General features: G+C 39.1%; 1 long non-coding RNA gene across 1 annotated transcript; it reads right to left on the bottom strand.

Annotated features, from left to right (window-relative positions):
- Positions 1–1,064: 1,064 nt before the first annotated feature.
- Positions 1,065–16,481, bottom strand: LOC139040990 (uncharacterized). Its single transcript, XR_011495409.1, has 3 exons — positions 16,383–16,481; positions 7,195–7,282; positions 1,065–2,785 (listed from the first exon to the last, which is right to left on the bottom strand). It is a non-coding gene; the product is annotated as an uncharacterized lncRNA (long non-coding RNA).
- Positions 16,482–16,945: the final 464 nt, after the last annotated feature.

Below are 16,945 nucleotides of genomic sequence, written 5' to 3'. Positions count from 1 at the left end.
GAGGAGTTCAAACCCCATAAGCCCCTGCGCACATGCAGGAACGCTCAGCCCAGCCTCACTCCCTACCCACAATTAAGACAGAGGTAGTCTCCTTCTTCTCTCTCTTAAGTTGTTTTTGGATCATCTTGGGAGCCTGCCTTGCTCACCCCATAAAGCCTCAATATGTGTGTAATAAACCTTTCTGTATCCTCTCGGAGGGCGCACGTGTGGTATCATCATTGCCAACATCTGAACGGAATTTTGGGTGAGTGGTCTATCTTGCGTCTGGAAAAATCTCTTTACGGGAGTTTACTTAACTGGATGTCTCATTTTTACCCATCACCCTTTCCCTTCTTCCTGCTAATGGTACACCATCCAGTCGTCTTATAACACGGAGCAACAAACCTGTGCTGAGAATGGCTGAGTAGGAAAAAAGAGGGAACCTGGGTCCCTAATGATATTGAGTAACCCACCCATCCCTAAATGCCTGCTTCTGGACCTCTCAAGTCATGAAAAACAGCACAAGTTGTTCAGCCACTCGTGACTAAAGACAGTTCCAAACAGGGCTTACAACTGAATTGTTTCTTGTCCTCATAAGTAGAAATTAGTACTTTTGCCAGGATGTGAGCAAGTGACTATCATAATACTTGTACTACACGAGGACTAAGCCATTCTCAGTAGAGAGCCCCTGTAACTGAGGGCAGTCACTGGATATTTTCTGGGCTGAACTCATTTTGGGGGAAACAAGGCTACATAGACTCACAGAGGGAGCCTGTTTTCATAGCTGGAAAGTGATCTGAAAATTGGTCTATGGTAGAATTTGAAGATAGGTTCAGAACCAAGCATCTTGGTGGGGAAGCTACCTAGATATCTTTCTTATTGCTTATTGGGCCTAAGAGAACCAAAGAGTCAGGAAGAAAAGAGCCCATTTATTGAGTACCAATTCTCCTACTGGTAATATACCAGACATGCAAACAGAACAGAATATAGGCTCCTCCCCTTAATCTCTGGTGGACAATGTTAGTGTAGGAACACTAAAAACCCATAAAGAGAATGACAACAGATTTCTTCTAATATTACAATGTGATTTGATGAAACTTTTATTTGTGCAAAACTATTGGTATGTCTATATTTTTGTAAATGGACACAAGTAGCCAGTGCAAGTGATGACTAAGACAGTTATGGGAGCCAGACACAGGAAACTGGCCAAAGCCTGATCCACTGTCACTGCCCTCAGTAAGCTAAACAGTCGGTAGGTAATGCAGAAAGAGGAGGAGCTGGGAGCAGAGCCTGCAGACGGTGTGGCCTTCCCCCATAAGCACTGTGTGAAACAACACAGTATTTCTTTTTTGAAGAAATGAATGAATAAGAAGTTTATGGGCAAAAGAAAGTAACAATACAATTGCAGAATAGAAATATCAACACAGTGTAAATCGTTGATCTTTAGAAAAATAACATACTTCTTCTAGAGAAAATCATCTCTGATTGAAGCTATCAAAGATTCAAATATTTTACCTGGACACTTCTCTTCATTGTCAGTAAAAGTTAATAAACTGGTTCCTGAGTGCTTCATAGACCAGCACGCACGGACGTCTCCAAGCGGTGTGTTACACGTAGTTTAAGGTCTCAGTGTCTTCTTATTTCTGATAGGCGACACTTCAAAGACAAACTGTCCATATTGTTGATGGAACAGAAGTGCAATCAAAGAAAACAAGGAGGACAAATTCCCCTCATGGGCTCCCATCACAGCACTCCCTGGAGCAGCACAGCGAATGTCTATACCTTCTTTTCCAGGAGCAACAAATAAGCTTAAATTTCAGCTCAACTTTTTGGGCAAAAGAAGAGAGAGTTTGGTCAAAACCTGAGCCAGTTTGTTGAAAGATTTTCTAACAAAGGTGAAAAGAAAAGGGAAGAAACTTCTTATGCTGCTTCAGGAAAAGCCCCAAAGAAGACTTTCTGTTTCCAAAAAGCTATTAAATCTACTGAAACTGTTTGTCGACTGTATTTATTTTTCTCGAAAGTTAAGGTTGAACTCCCAGCATTTCTTGATTTTAGCAGGAAACTATCCTACCTGGGAGTCTGGACATCACTCTCTGTTTGAACATGGAGAAAACGGTCTAGGGACACACCTAACCCGCCCGACGGGTATTTCCGCCACCTGGATGGCTTATTCATGAGTCAGAAAATGCTGCTCTTGCCAGCTTTGCATTTTATTTCATTCTCACACTTGTCTGACTCAGGATGCTGACAAATTTTAAAATTCAGAAATATAAAACCTTGTAAAAATCATTTTCTCATTATTCAGCTTCCCCAAATAGCAGATGTCTTTATATATAAACTAATATTTATTGAAATGTTTACACAGACAAAAGAAGCCCTGTAATAACAGTAAGGACACACTCAAACGGGAAGTCCGTAACCACAGGGATGTCAGACATCAGTGCAACTGTGATAGCATCAGGGCATCGTTGGCCTGTTCACAAAGGGCTTCCAGTTTTGAAGCTCTCTTTATGCCCAGCCTTGGTCAGCCCTTGGAACAGATCACGGTCGTTAAGGCTCTTAATTGCCATTGTTAGATCTTGCTAGGAAGAAGCTGTTTCCTTTGAGTGTTTCTGTTTGGTCTACAAGAAATCCAGGGCTGCCACAACCAAGCACTTTTCTATATTGTGTAGAACGTTTATTCCAAATGTGATTCAGGGCTTATAACATATATAAATGTAAATAGCTGACAATAACAGCATAAAGAAGGTGGGAGGGAGCAAAGCTCTGTTGAAGTAAGGAGATGACACCAGATGGTGACTCGAATCTATAGGAACAAATGAAAAGAACCAGAAGTGAGAAAAAAGAAGATTGATATAACAAAGTCTTTAGACATATACGTTCTCTCCTTTCTTCTCTCTGTTTCCTTAAAAGATATAAAATTATATAAAGTAATAATTATAGCAATGCATTGTTGGGTTTGTAATAAATATATAGAGGTAATATATATGACAATAATATCATGGAAAAGGGAGGGAGAACTTATAGAGCTATGTTACAGTAAAGTTTCTGTATCTCACTTGTATTAAGTTAGCATAAATCTGAAGTCAATTATGATAAATTAAAATGTATACTAAAGCCCTAGAAAATAACTTACTGTAAGCCACTAAGAAAACAACTAAAAAAACAAGTCAAAAGTCATTAGAGGGACCAGCCCCGTTGTGTAGTGGTTAAGTTCCGTGTGCTCTGCTTTGGTGTCCCAGGTTCACAGGTTCAGATCCCAGGTGCAGACCTATGCCACTCATCAGCCATGCTGTGGCAGTGACCCACATACAAAATCGAGGAGCATTGGCACAGATGTTAGCTCAGGGCTAATCTTCCTCACCAAAAAAAAAAAAGTCATTAGAGGAATAAAAATATTACACTAAAAACATTCTCTTAATGCAAAAGAAAGTAGTGAAGGAGGAACAGAGGAACAAAATGTGACACGAGATACATAGAAAGCAAAACAGTAAAATGGAAGAAGTAAATCCAACTATACCAATAACATTAAATGTGAAAGGATTAAACAGTCCATTTAAAAGGCTGAGATGGTTAGGTTGGATGAGAAAACATGACTCAGCTATACACTGTGCACAGGATGCAAACTTTCAATTCAAAGATACAAGTAGGTTGAAAATAAAAGGATGGAAAAAAGGGCCAGCCTGGTGACATAGTTGTTAAGTTCATGTGGTCCACTTTAGCAACCTGTGGTTTGTGGGTTTGGATCCCAGGCACAGACCTACACACTGCTCATCAAGCCATGCTGTGGCAGCATCCCACATACAAAATAGAGGAAGATGGCACAGATGTTAGCTCAGGGCCAATCTTCCTCATACACACAAAAAAGACTTGATATTGTTAAAATGGCAATATTCCTTGAAATGACCTACAGATTCAATGCAATATCTATCAAAATCCAAGCTGGCTGTTTGTCAAAAATTGATAAGTGATCCTACAGTTTATATGAAAATTTAAAGGACCCAGAACAGCCAATTTAATCTTGAAAAGGTACAAAGTTGAAGAACTCACACTTCTTGATTTCAAAACTTATTGTAAAACTACAGTAAACAAGATTGTGTGGTAAGGGCATAAGAATACACATAGATCAATAGAACAGAATTGAGAGTTCAAAAACAAACCCTCACATTTATGGTCAACTAATTTAGACAAAGGTGCCAAGACAACTCAATGGGGACAGAAAAGTCTTTGCCAACAAATGGTGCTGGAACAAGGTGAGATCCACATGCAAAAGAATTAAGTTGGATGCTTTCCTTACGCTATATGAAAAATTAACTTGAAATAGGCCACAGGTCTAAATGTAAGAGTTTAAACTATAAACCTCTTGAAAGAAAACATAAAAGTAAATCTTTGTGACCTAGGGTTAGGCAAAGCCTTAGATATGACATAAAAATTGCACAAGTGACAAAAGAAAAACTAAACTGGAACTTATTCAATTTAAAAACTTTTGTGCTGCAAATGATACCATCAAGAAAGTGAAATGAGAATTCTTTCCACAGAATGAAAGAAAATATTTGTAAATCGTGTATCTGATAAGGGGCTTGTGTCTATATAAAGAATTTTTAACAACTCAATAATTAAAAGATAAATAAGTGAATTAATAAATGAGTGATCTGAATAGACGTTTCTCTAAAGGAGATACACAACTGGTTAATAAAAACACGAAAAGATACTCAATATCATTAGCCATTAGGGAAATGCAAATGCAAACCACAATGAGATATCACTTCATACCCACTAGGATAGTTATAATGAAAAAGACAGACAATAACAAATGCTGTGGAGAAATCGGAAGCTTCGTCCATTATTGGTGGTGACGTAAAGTGGTTGGGTTACTTTGGAAAACAGTTTGGCACCTCCTCAAAATTGGAAACATGGAGTTATCATATGATCCAGTAACTCCATTCCTGGATATCTACCCAAGAGAAATGAAAACACATTCACACAAAAACTTGTACGTGAATGATGAATGTTCATAGCAGCACTATAGAAAACAGCCAAAAAAGTGGAAACAACCCAAATGCCCATCAGCTGATGAGTGCAGAGAGAAGGAAGATATAGTTTATTGATATACCATACTATTCCTCAGTAAAAAGGAATGAAGTACTGACACATGCCACAATACGAATGAACCTGGGAAACACTATGCTAAGTGAAAGGAGCCAGACACAAAAGGTCACACACTGTGTAATTCCATTTACATGAAATGTACAGAATAGGCTAATCTATGGAGATACAAAGTAGATTGGTGGTTGCCTAGGGCTTGGGGAGGGGACAAAGAGAGAGTGGGGAGATGATGACTGAAGCATACGGGGTTTCTTTTTGGGGTGATGAAAATGTAGAATTGATTGTGGTGATCATATGATTCTGTGAACAAACTAAAAACCATTAAGTTGGACACTCCAAATGTGTGAATTGTTTGGTATATGAATTATAGCTCAATAAAAGTATTTTAAAAATCTAATCCATACAAATCAGTCACATAGTATGAGTTTTGGTCTCTTTAGAAAAATCAGTTAATATAGTAGCATTTATCAGCATTGTCACTATTGATACTTTGGACTAAAGCATTGTTTGTTGTTGGGAGGGGGTCCCTCTGTTCTGTGCATTGTGGGATGTTCCGCTGCACCCTTGGCCTCTATCCACTAGATGCCATGAGCATCCCTTCTCCCAGAATGACAAGCAAAACAGTCTCTAGACATTCACAATGTCACCGGGGTGGCAAAATCATTCCCGATTGAGAACCACTGCGTACAACGTTTAATAGCAGTAACTGGATAAAGTCTAAAGGCATCAGCTTTTATTAACACTTTATATTTCTAGAAGTTTAAATGCGTGCCACTTGCTCCTTGTTTCTCACAATAAAACTAAAGAATAGGTTGATTTGTTAGTTTCAACAATCCTGAGGCTCAAGGGGAGCCCATTTAGGATAATGGTCTAGGTACAATTCTAACTTTCCGCAGATCAGGGCCTGTGCCATGTCTGTATTTAACTATCACGCTAGATATTGTAACTTCAGTGAGTGTCCAACAAAATCTAAATTTGATTGCCACACATTTAGTAGAGAGAACTCCTAAATAAGAAAATACTTAGAGAAGTAAAAATGTATTTATCTTTTACCAGTGTTGGATCGGTGATAGCATGAATATTATTAATACCTATGCTAAGGAAGAAAAAAAACCAAGCCGGATCCCATGGGGATTTAAATGAAAATGTTTATTCAAGAGGTTCAACAGAAACTCCAGTGACTGGAAAAGGCAAAAGTTGATTTCCGAGGAAAGCAAGACGGTATGTGATGTAGTCTACCACTATTTAACACAAAAGCTAAAAAGGAACAAATGAGAAATATTAACCATGTTGAAACCCCAGGAGCAACCAGAATCAGAACTGTGAGTCCTGGGGAAAAAAATGAAAAAACTGTGACAAATGTGACAAGAGGGTGTTGAATCAGTCACTGCTAAAAGGGACTGTATTGCTTTCTCTCACAAAGTTTCAGCCATAGGAAAAAAATATGAAAAGCCAAGATCCAACGTAATGGGAAAATGTCTTGGTTTTATACACATACAAACACATTACTCGTCACTGAGTAGTAATGCTCATTGTCATATGCTCATTTCATATTATGAAAATTGGATGTCTCACAGTGAGTGACTTTCCCTCCATGAGGAAATAATGTCTTTCCATGACTGAGGTGGTACGCTGATGAAATATCCCACCGTGTCCTCAGGAACTTCCATAAAGGGCAGTAGGATGGGAAGGCTGGGGGGAGGTGGTCTCCAGATTTGCATCCTGCCTTTCCACAGCGCCCCAGAACAGAGCATATTTTCAGCTCCTTTGTGTTTCATTGTGCTGTCTTGCCTCACCCAGTGCTTACGTTTTATTTTCCAATCTATCCAATTCAAAGAGACAGACGCCATCAAAGTCATCTTCCTGTCCTTCCCTTCACACTCACACCCTGACCTGAATATTTTGCGTCATGTCTATTTTTTCTCTTCTCATGAGTAAATATTACTCTGCACTTTTTCCTCTTGAATCCTGCCCTATCACTCACGCAGAGCCTCTAGTTTCAAAAGCCCAGATGACCTTGGGCATGTGCGATGGAGAGGAGAGGTCTCTAGCAACCCAGCCATCTCTTGTGGGAAACCATTCTGGACCATTCTCTGCTTTAACACTTACCACTCAGATTGGTCCGTGTTCTGATCCTCTGGGACTCTCCTCCCTCAGCGTTGCGGCTGCCAGGTCAGAAGGGCCTAGAGTTTCTTTTCTGAAAAGGAAAGTCCATGCTGTGGCAAAACCAACTGAGCATGGTTTGTTTTTTGTTTATTTTGTATTTTTTTGGGGGGGGAGTGTAATTTTTAATCAACCGGGGTAAGCAAAACAAATGGTGCTTTACCATGAAAGAAAGAAGCACCCATTGAAAAGGTGCTATAAAATGAAGACTTTGCTCCTCCACTTTGCATATTTCTCCCTTTTGTCCTCCTGCTCTGCTCTTCTAAGAACCACTTTTTTTTTTCTTTTGAGAAAGTTGAATGAAATTAAATAGAGCTGTGTTGGCAGAAGATATCTTCCTATGTCTTTTGGGACAGAATAAGGTGCGTCATTTTCCCTGACTGCCTCAGCCTCACACAACTCCAGCCCTCCATCAAAATTCTCCTTTAAATGACAAAGGATTCTTCCTGTCTCTTCTTTTTTTTTTTTCTTAAACAGCCCTTATGCCAAAGATGTGGATTTTGGGCTGGCAAATTCTTGTTTATAATTTTACTTTTTAAAGATTGTCACCTGAGCTAACATCTGTTGCTAGTCTTCTTCTTTTTTTCTCTTCTTCTCCCCGAAGCCCCCCAGTACATAGTTGTATATTCTAGTTGTAGGTCCTTCTGGTTGTGCTATGTGGGACACCACCTCAGCATGGCTTGATGAGCAGTGCCATGTCCGTGTTCAAGATCCGAACCTGTGAAACCCTGGGCTGCTGAAGCAGAGAACGCAAACTTAACCACTGGACCACAGGGCTGGCCCCTCTTGTCTCTTCTTTTTTTTTTTTTCTTGAGGAAGCCCAGCCCCAAGCCAACATCCATGCCCATCCTCCTCCACCCCATACGTGGGACGCCCACCACAGCATGGCTTTTGCTCAGCAGTGCCATGTCCGTGCCTGGGATCTGAACCGGCAAACCCCGGGCGACTGAGAAGCGGAGCGTGTGCACTTAACCGCTGCACCACTGGGCTGACCCCTTCTTATTCCTGATCTAGAACAGCACTGAGGCCCTTCCCTGGAGGCTGCCTATATTTACACCATCTCCTGGGTGCTGGGGGAACTGCATTTGCTGTGTAAGCCACAGTATCACTGTTCTATGCCCAGGGCTTCCAAGAAACTGGAGGCCTAGGCATTGACGGACAGATTAAAGAAACACAAATATATAATTCATCATTTAGAACATCAAGAGGGACACCTGAGATTTTCATTTTGTTTTTTAGAAGTAATTTTTTTAAAAAGGATCTGTTCCCCATATTTGAACTCTCCAGTTCTCCTTGATGTTGAAGCTAAGGAAACGACTCTGAGATCAGCTTGAGCAATAGCTTAGGTCAGGTTGTAAACATTGGTCTTGAAATGTCAGGGTATGTGGCCAACATTGCAGCAGCCGGGATAACCTGAAAAGCCTCATGATGCAAATAATTAGAAATACTGCATAGCATTTTAAAAAATGCATTTCTGAGCTTTCAATAGAGGTGTCAAAAACATATGATCTGATGCTAAAGCAGATGGGAATGGAGTGGATTTTGGTTTTGGAAACATAAGAGGCTAAATTTTTAATGCTCACATAGGGGCAGGAGTTGAGGTCTTGGAGCCACACAAAGCAAAAGAGAGAACTGAGATTCCCCCATTAGGACAGGGTTGTGAGAGCTAAGCCAGAAAATCTCCTGCTACTTAATGCAGGGTTACAGCAAAGAAGCTTATCTCTTTCTGCCTGGACTTGGGCAGGAAGATAGGAATCTCCTTAAGAATCCATTAGCACATCCCTTTTCCAATCACAGAGTTATGGTGCAAATTTTCAGTCCTCACTTTTTCCAGGAATTCCAGCCTAGAAATTAGCATTACAATTGTTCCAGATCAATGTGCTCCCTTGGAAGCAGAAGGAAAGATAAAAACCTCTCTTGAGAAACACCCTGATAACACAGACCACATGGGGAAAAAGTTAACCTCATAGAAAGTTAAAATATACAAGGACCCAATACACTTCACATGGGCGTGAGCAGGTGTAAAATAAATAGCAAATTAGAACTCCAGTACCTGGGATATAAGAAGACAATGGAAAGAGGATATAAAATTAGTGTGTTGAAAATGATTAAAGATATAGTTTAAAAAAATAGATACTAGTAAAAAGGAATAAATAGACTGAAAAAGAATAAACTGTGTCTTTGAGAAATAAAATACAGTCATTGAAATTAAAAACTCAATTAGCCGGCTAAGTACCAGAAGTGATATGGCTGAAGAGAAGATCAGTGAACTGAAAGGAAGATATGAGGAAATTGCTAAGAATGCAGCATAGAGAGATAAAGAGATGGAAGATAAGAGAGGATAAATAACTTTAACATATATTTCACAGGTGTTCCAGAAAGAAAATAGAAAAAAAAGAGGGAAGAGGCAAAATTCAAGGAGATAATTACTAGGGAACTTCTTCAAGAGCTGTTCAAAAATGGGATATCCAGCTTCAAGAAGCATATTGAGTCCCCAACATGAAAATATGAATTTAAATCCACATCTAGACACACTGTAGAGAACCTACAGAATATTTTTTTTTAAAGATGAAATATTGAAAACTACCAGAGAGAAAAATAGATCAACTACAAAGGAACCACAATTAGTGTAAAGCAGAGTTCTCAAAAGCAATAATAGAGATCAGAAGATAATGAAATAACATGAAGTTCAATATCAATATTGATAGGGAATTTTGTATACAACTGAGCTATTATTCAAGAGTAAGGATGAAAAGCAGCATTTTTATTCATATAAAACCTGAGTAAGAACCACAAACTTAACTGAATGTATAAATAACTACAAATTATTTAGAGACCATTAAAAAAGTTGCCACTAAATATAAAATATAAAAATGAAGGTCAACTAGGGGCTGGCCCCGTGGCCGAGTGGTTAGGTTCGCGCGCTCTGCTGCAGGCGGCCCAGTGTTTCGTTGGTTCGAATCCTGGGCGCGGACATGGCACTGCTCATCGGACCACGCTGAGGCAGCGTCCCACATGCCACAACTAGAAGAACCCACAACGAAGAATACACAACTATGTACCGGGGGGGCTTTGGGGAGAAAAAGGAAAAAATAAAATCTCTAAAAAAAAAAATGAAGGTCAACTGAACTGTTAGATCAGTATAGCATAGTAGGTGGGAGGAGGTGAGCTCATGAGAATGACTGAGATATTCGCTAACTTCAGAATCAAGTTAAGTATTTAACTTTTTTAAAAAAGTTAACAAAGACAGAAGAAAATTGATATCGTTGTTATTAGCGTCAGAGAAAATAGGCTTTAAGGTAAAAGAACAAAACAAAAATCATTATTAGGGATAAAGAGGGTCACCACATCATGAAAGAGGAATATTTAGAGAAAAAAATACAAAAATTCTGAAATTATGCACATCTAATTATGTAACCTAAAAATAAATGCTATAAGGGAAAGAAACTACCAGGTAAACCTGAAAAAATCTACGATAAGCATTGAAAATTTTAACACATCTACCTCAGAAAAACAGATCAGATAGAAAAATTATTAGGTATATAGAATTTTTAAGTGAGAAAATTAAAAACTTTGATCTAATTAGCATTTATGTAACCCCTATCCCTTAATGAGGATGTAACATAGTTTTTGTGCTCCAATGGGACACACAAAGATTGACCTCTTAACAAGCCACAAAGCAAATCTTTAAAATATAAAAAAACTTATATCATGGGACCATGTTCTTTTGGCACAGTATTTAAAACATAGAAAATAACAATTTAAAGTTAATTAAAAACATGCTTTAAAATATTTGGAAGTTTAAAAACACACTTCTAAATAAATATGGGTCACAGAACAGGTAAAAAGGGAAGACTGTTAGAAATGAATGAAAATAAAAATATTACACCCCCAAATGAAGCAGTATTGAAAAGGGAATATATAGACTATCGGACTATATATCACCTTCATTAGGAAAAAAGAAAAGAAAAAAAGTAAGTCTTAAAATTGATGAGCTAAGCAGTCAATATGAGAAGTTAGAAAGACTAGACCTAACCAGAAAGCCTGTAGTACAGGGGAAAAAATCCAAAATAATGAAATGATAAATGAAGAAAGAGTAGTCAATATCAACTAAGTTAAAAGAATATTTTTAACACCAAAAAAAGAGAAAGGACATTATATCAGAAGAAAAAATAGTCCTACAAATTGAATAAATATATCTTTATTAAAAAAAAACACATTTTTCTTACTTTTCACATTTTGCCCTTGAGTGTTGAAAATTTCTTTATAGACAGGCCTCAATTTTGGAAATGATTGAGTTATACCCTGAAGTCTCCTATTTTGATTGAATATGCTCAAGGTGCTTCTAAAAAGAGATGTTTACATAAAATAACACTTTTATAACGTGAACATAAATGAATTAGAAGTTGCGTTTTATTTTCTCTGAAATACCCATGAGTTTAAAAATTAACAAGAGAAACCGTTTATCTCAACATGCTGAGAGTTTGGAAAGAACTCTGATGTGTTCCGTGCCCCTCAGGTGGGGCATGTCTAGAATGGAGACTCCACTCTCTTCTCTGACAAGTTTGATGTGGACTTCATGCTGCATGTTAAAGAACCTCTCTTCTTCTAGGATTTTTCTTTCACAGTTGAAGCAACCCCGATAGCAAAACGATATCCTGTTCTGTGACACTCAAGGCACTTTTTTATGGTCCACCTTTTCTCTTGCTACTGTTCCGTATCCTTGCAATGTGATCAATCGTTTCATTTGAAAATAACCTCATCATACCTAGCATGATAAGAAAAGTATTTGCAAGGCTGTGTATTCTGAATTAGTAAAGGAAAGGCATGCACAAAATCCTCCACTCAAATTATGCTCGTGTGGAAGCTTCTAGACCCGTGGTTAGTGAAAAGAGGTGCCAGAATGACCTGTCTTCATATCCCAGCTCTATTTCTTACTAGTCGCATTGCTCTACAAGTCGGTTTCCTCACTTGTAGAAACAGAATAACACTGATCCTTTTCCTAGGCGATTACTGTGGGTGAAATTGCAGATGTAAGATGCTCAGCTTGGTGTTGATGCTCATTCGTATTAATTGCACTCCCTTACTTCCATAGATGTTGTCGTAGCAGCAGTCGTAAAGTAATAACAAATAATAATAAAAATAATGACAGCAACAATAATAATTATTATGTTTGTGGAATATTATACACCAGGTATGACACTAAGCAGTTTCCATGTATTACTAATTCATTCACTCGCCTTCCAAAACCACTTTGGTTAGTTACTATTATTATCATGCCCAGTTAACAGATGAAGAAACTGGGGACCCATGGGGTCAAATCGGAGGCCAGAAACCACAGTCTACAGGCAAATCAGGCCACACCCATTTGTTTTCATGTGACACTGGCAGAGCTGAGTGGTTGCCATGAGGTGCACATGGCCCACAGAGCCGGAAGCACCTACCTTCTTGATAATCCTTTATGGAAAAAGTGTGCTGGGCCCTGAATTAGAGAATTGCCCAACTTCACAGTGTTAAGTGTCACTCTTTAGAGCGAAATGCTATCTGAAATCGAGAGGCACCCTTCCTGACCACACTTTTAATGCTTTTATGACATAAATAATAATTGTATTTCTCATGTTTTATAAATGTTATATACTTGGTATTGACAGCCTCTGTAACATGTAAACACAAGAATCTTGTGGCTTACCACAATAGAAGTTTATTTCAGGGACTGCCCTGTCAGTGAGGGGTAGCTGGGCTAGGGGTGGGGAGGGGAAGGACTCGGCTCCTCACAGTCCTTCTGGGATCCTGGCTGACAAAGACTCAAAGTCTCCCCAAAGGTCAACATTCGGGACAAAGAGAGAGTGGAGGTTGCAGAGGAGGTTTCTGGGACCAGGCCTGGAGCCGCATGGATCACTTCCACCCGCATGTCCTTGGCCGTAGCTCAGAAACAGGCTTTCCTTAACTGCAAAGGATGCCAAGAAATTCAGGAAAGGAAATGGGTTTAGTGCACAACTGGCCAGTCTCTGCTGAAGTATAATTCTGCAACTTGCTTTCTTTTTTTTTTTTTTAAGATTTTATTTTTTCCTTTTTCTCCCCAAAGCCCCCCGGTACATAGTTGTGTATTCTTCGTTGTGGGCTCTTCTAGTTGTGGCATGTGGGACGCTGCCTCAGCATGGTCCGATGAGCAGTGCCATGTCCGCGCCCAGGACCCGAACCAACGAAACACTGGGCCGCCTGCAACAGAGCGCGCGAACTTAACCACTCGGCCACGGGGCCAGCCCCTGCAACTTGCTTTTTTCACTTGACATTACACACTTCATATTTTATCCATGCTGGTCTGCGTAGATGGAGTTGGTTCATTTCATTTCTACATAGTGTTCCATTGTGTGGCTTTACCACAGTTGGTTTATGCATTCTACTCTTGATAGGCGTCTGGGTTGTTTCCACTTTGGGGTTATTGCAAATAACACTGCAATGAACACAGTTGAATTGGTCTCCTGGGACATACAGAAAGTTTCTATATTTTATATATCAAGAAGGAGATGGCTGGGCCCCATAGTCAATTGATCTGCAACATTACCAGATATTACCAAATTGTTTTTCAACGTATGTGAAACAATTTATGCTCTCAGAAGAAGGAGTTAAGACTATATTCCTGCATGCTTCTCACGTGTTTTAAATTTTGGCCACCTCATGGGTGTAAGGAAACATCTCATTATTATTTCAATTGTTCCACTAAAGTTTGAAAAGATTAACTTGTGTCCAGACTATATAAAGAACTCTTCCAATTCAACAGTAAAAGATAAATAATTCAGTTGGAAAATGGAGAAGGGATTTGAACAGATATTTCTGCCAAGAAGACATACAAATGGCCAATAAGCACGTGAAAACACACACAACTTCATTAGCTGTTAGGGAAACCAAATAGAAACCACGATGAGACGTCACTCGCCCTGTAAGGCAAGCAATAAGTGTTGGTGAGGATGTGGAGAAATTAGAACCCTCACACATTGCTGGGATAATTGTAAAATGGTGAAACTACTTTAGAAAACAGTTTGGTAGTTTCTCAAAATGTTAAAAGTGGAGTTTAACATTTATGTGTAATCCAGCAATTCCAATTCTAAGTAAATACCCAAGGGAAAGGAAAATATATGTCCACAAAAACTTGTGCATGAGTGTTCACAGCAACACTATTCATAATAGCCAAGAAGGGGAAACAACCTAAATGTCTATCAACTGATGAATAGATAAACACAATGTTGTGTATCCACACAGTGGAATATTATTCAGGCTTAAAAATGAGTGAAGTATTGATATAAAACACAATATGGATGAATTTTGAAAACATTATCCTCTGTGAAAGGAGCTGGTCACAAAAAGCTACATATGGTATGATTCTATTTATATGAAATGTCCAGAATAAGCTAACCCATAGAAATACAAAGTATGTTAAGTTTTTCTAATTAAGTATATTAAGGTTTTCTAAGGGGTGAGGGGAGGGAGGAACGTGGAGTGACTGCTAACGGATATGGGGTTTTGGGGGGAAGTGATGAAAATATCCTGAAATTAACTAGTGGTGATGAAGTGTTTGCTTTAAAAGGAAGAATTTTATGATATATGAATAAAGTTCAATAAAGCTGTTATTTTAAACAATCTTGAAAAGTGGACAAGAGTTTCCCGGGTTGTTCAACTTGTCAAGTTGTCTCATCTGTGGTTTACCTGTGACTGTTTGACAAATGTTATCAGTTATTTGTTCTCCTTTAGTTGATTTGTAAGAGTTTACTTAACACCTGATAGAGTGAATATGAATGCCCCTCCCCTTTTTGTCTCTGTTCCTCTCTGTCTCCTCCTTCCTCTCCAAAATTGTCTTGATAACTCCTGAACTGTTCAGGAACTGGCCAGGCCCCCCAGTCAACATCTTGACTGCAGCTTCATAAGAGACTTCAGCTAGAAGTACATAGCTAAGCTGTTCTGGAATTTCTGACCCACACAACTTGCGAAATACTAAGTGTTTGTTGTTTTAAGTCATTACGTTTTAGGGGAATTTGTTATGCAACATAGATATAATCCCAAACCAAATTTTTAAATGAACCAAAGACAATATTTGTATTATATATGAGACAGTTGAAAATATCATGATTAAGAGCTTATACAAATCATGAATAGAAAAATCAGAGAACATGAGGGGCCGGCCCTGTGGCCGAGGGGTTAAGTTCCCGCGCTCCGTTTCAGCAGCCCAGGGTTTTGCTGCTTCAGATCCTGGGTGCAGACGTGGCACTGCTCATCAGGCCATGTTGAGACGGCGTCCCACATGCCACAACTAGAGGGACCCACAACTAAAATATACAACTATGTGCTGGGGGGATTTGGAGAGAAAAAGCAATTAAAAAAAACAAAAGATTGGCAACAGTTGTTAGCTCAGGTGCCAATCTTTAAAAAAAAAAAAAAAGAAAAGAAAAGAAAAGTAAGAGAACATGAATAAACAATTCAGGAAAAAAAAGTGCCAATTACCAAAATATACAGATATTCCACTTTCCTAAAACTCAAAAGAATGTAAATAAGAAAAACTATGCTATAATTTTTACCTATCAAAGATATCAAAGATTTAAAGAACATATTTAATGTTAAGGAAAAGATGATAAAAATTGAACTCTCCCTCAGTTATCGCAGGTCTATAAATTGGTACAATATTTCTAAAGACGGTGTGGGATTACTGCCCAAAGACTTCAAACCACTCCTGAAACTAACCACATCTCCAGAAAACTCCTCTTAGAAAATTATTAAGGAAATAAATTATATATACATTGAAGGGAAATATATTGTAATATAAATGGTGATTTTCACTAGGTAGATGATTTCAGTGAAGCTTCTTTAGAAGATTCTGCATTTTCCCAGTTTTTCTATAATATTATTTTTATAATCAGAAAAATAAAAAAGCATTAACATTCAGCAGAAAGAGAAAATCGTCCATATGCAGTATGGAATGTGAAATTGTCAGGGTGTTTACAAAGTCGAGAAATGTTCAAGACACACACAAGAGCACAATGCCCACACCCCCCGGCTTTTTAATGGTACATCATTATAGGTCACCTCAAAGCTCAGTACATAAAAGCTTAACCCACTTCAGGAAAAATGAATTACATGCTTACCGTGTGCAGAGCGCTGCCACCCGAGAGAGCCATTCACCTCCTGTGGGGGAGACGTTATTACCCCTGGGTTTCAGATTAGGAAAGGGAAACTCAGCAGTCATGTGATTACCTCAAGATTACATCGACCGAGTGCAGCTGAGCTGGGATGGACCTCAGAGCCTCTGACTACAAGGGTTCAGCCCTTTCCAAGACCCCATAGACCAGCCCCAGTTCCTTAATCCTGCAGGAATGGCTTCCATTCATAACCGATGGCGGCAAAGGGCTGGACATTTTGCTGCAGGACAAGGGCAAAGCTGGAACCCACTGGGCATGAGGCTCACTCGTGGTGACCGCCAGGTCCCTCTCATTTCACCATTGCTCCAGCTTTACGCTCCAACGCCATGGGCTTCTGATGCTGTTTAGTGCAGATTCCCCACTCCTGACCCAGACTTGTTGCCTGGCTCTGTAGAACATACTTTGCCACCCTGTCTTGACTCTGAGCACTTCGTAGGGTAGTGCCAGCACACACAGTGATTGTTCACATCCGTGTCCCTTTGGGCTGCCTGTCCAGCTTAGGTCCCCTG

The sequence above is a fragment of the Equus asinus genome, chromosome 18 (genome assembly GCF_041296235.1).
Source record: "Equus asinus isolate D_3611 breed Donkey chromosome 18, EquAss-T2T_v2, whole genome shotgun sequence".
NCBI lineage: Eukaryota > Metazoa > Chordata > Mammalia > Perissodactyla > Equidae > Equus > Equus asinus.
The sequence above is the reverse complement of the archived record's forward strand: the minus strand, read 5'-3'. Positions and strand labels throughout refer to the sequence as shown.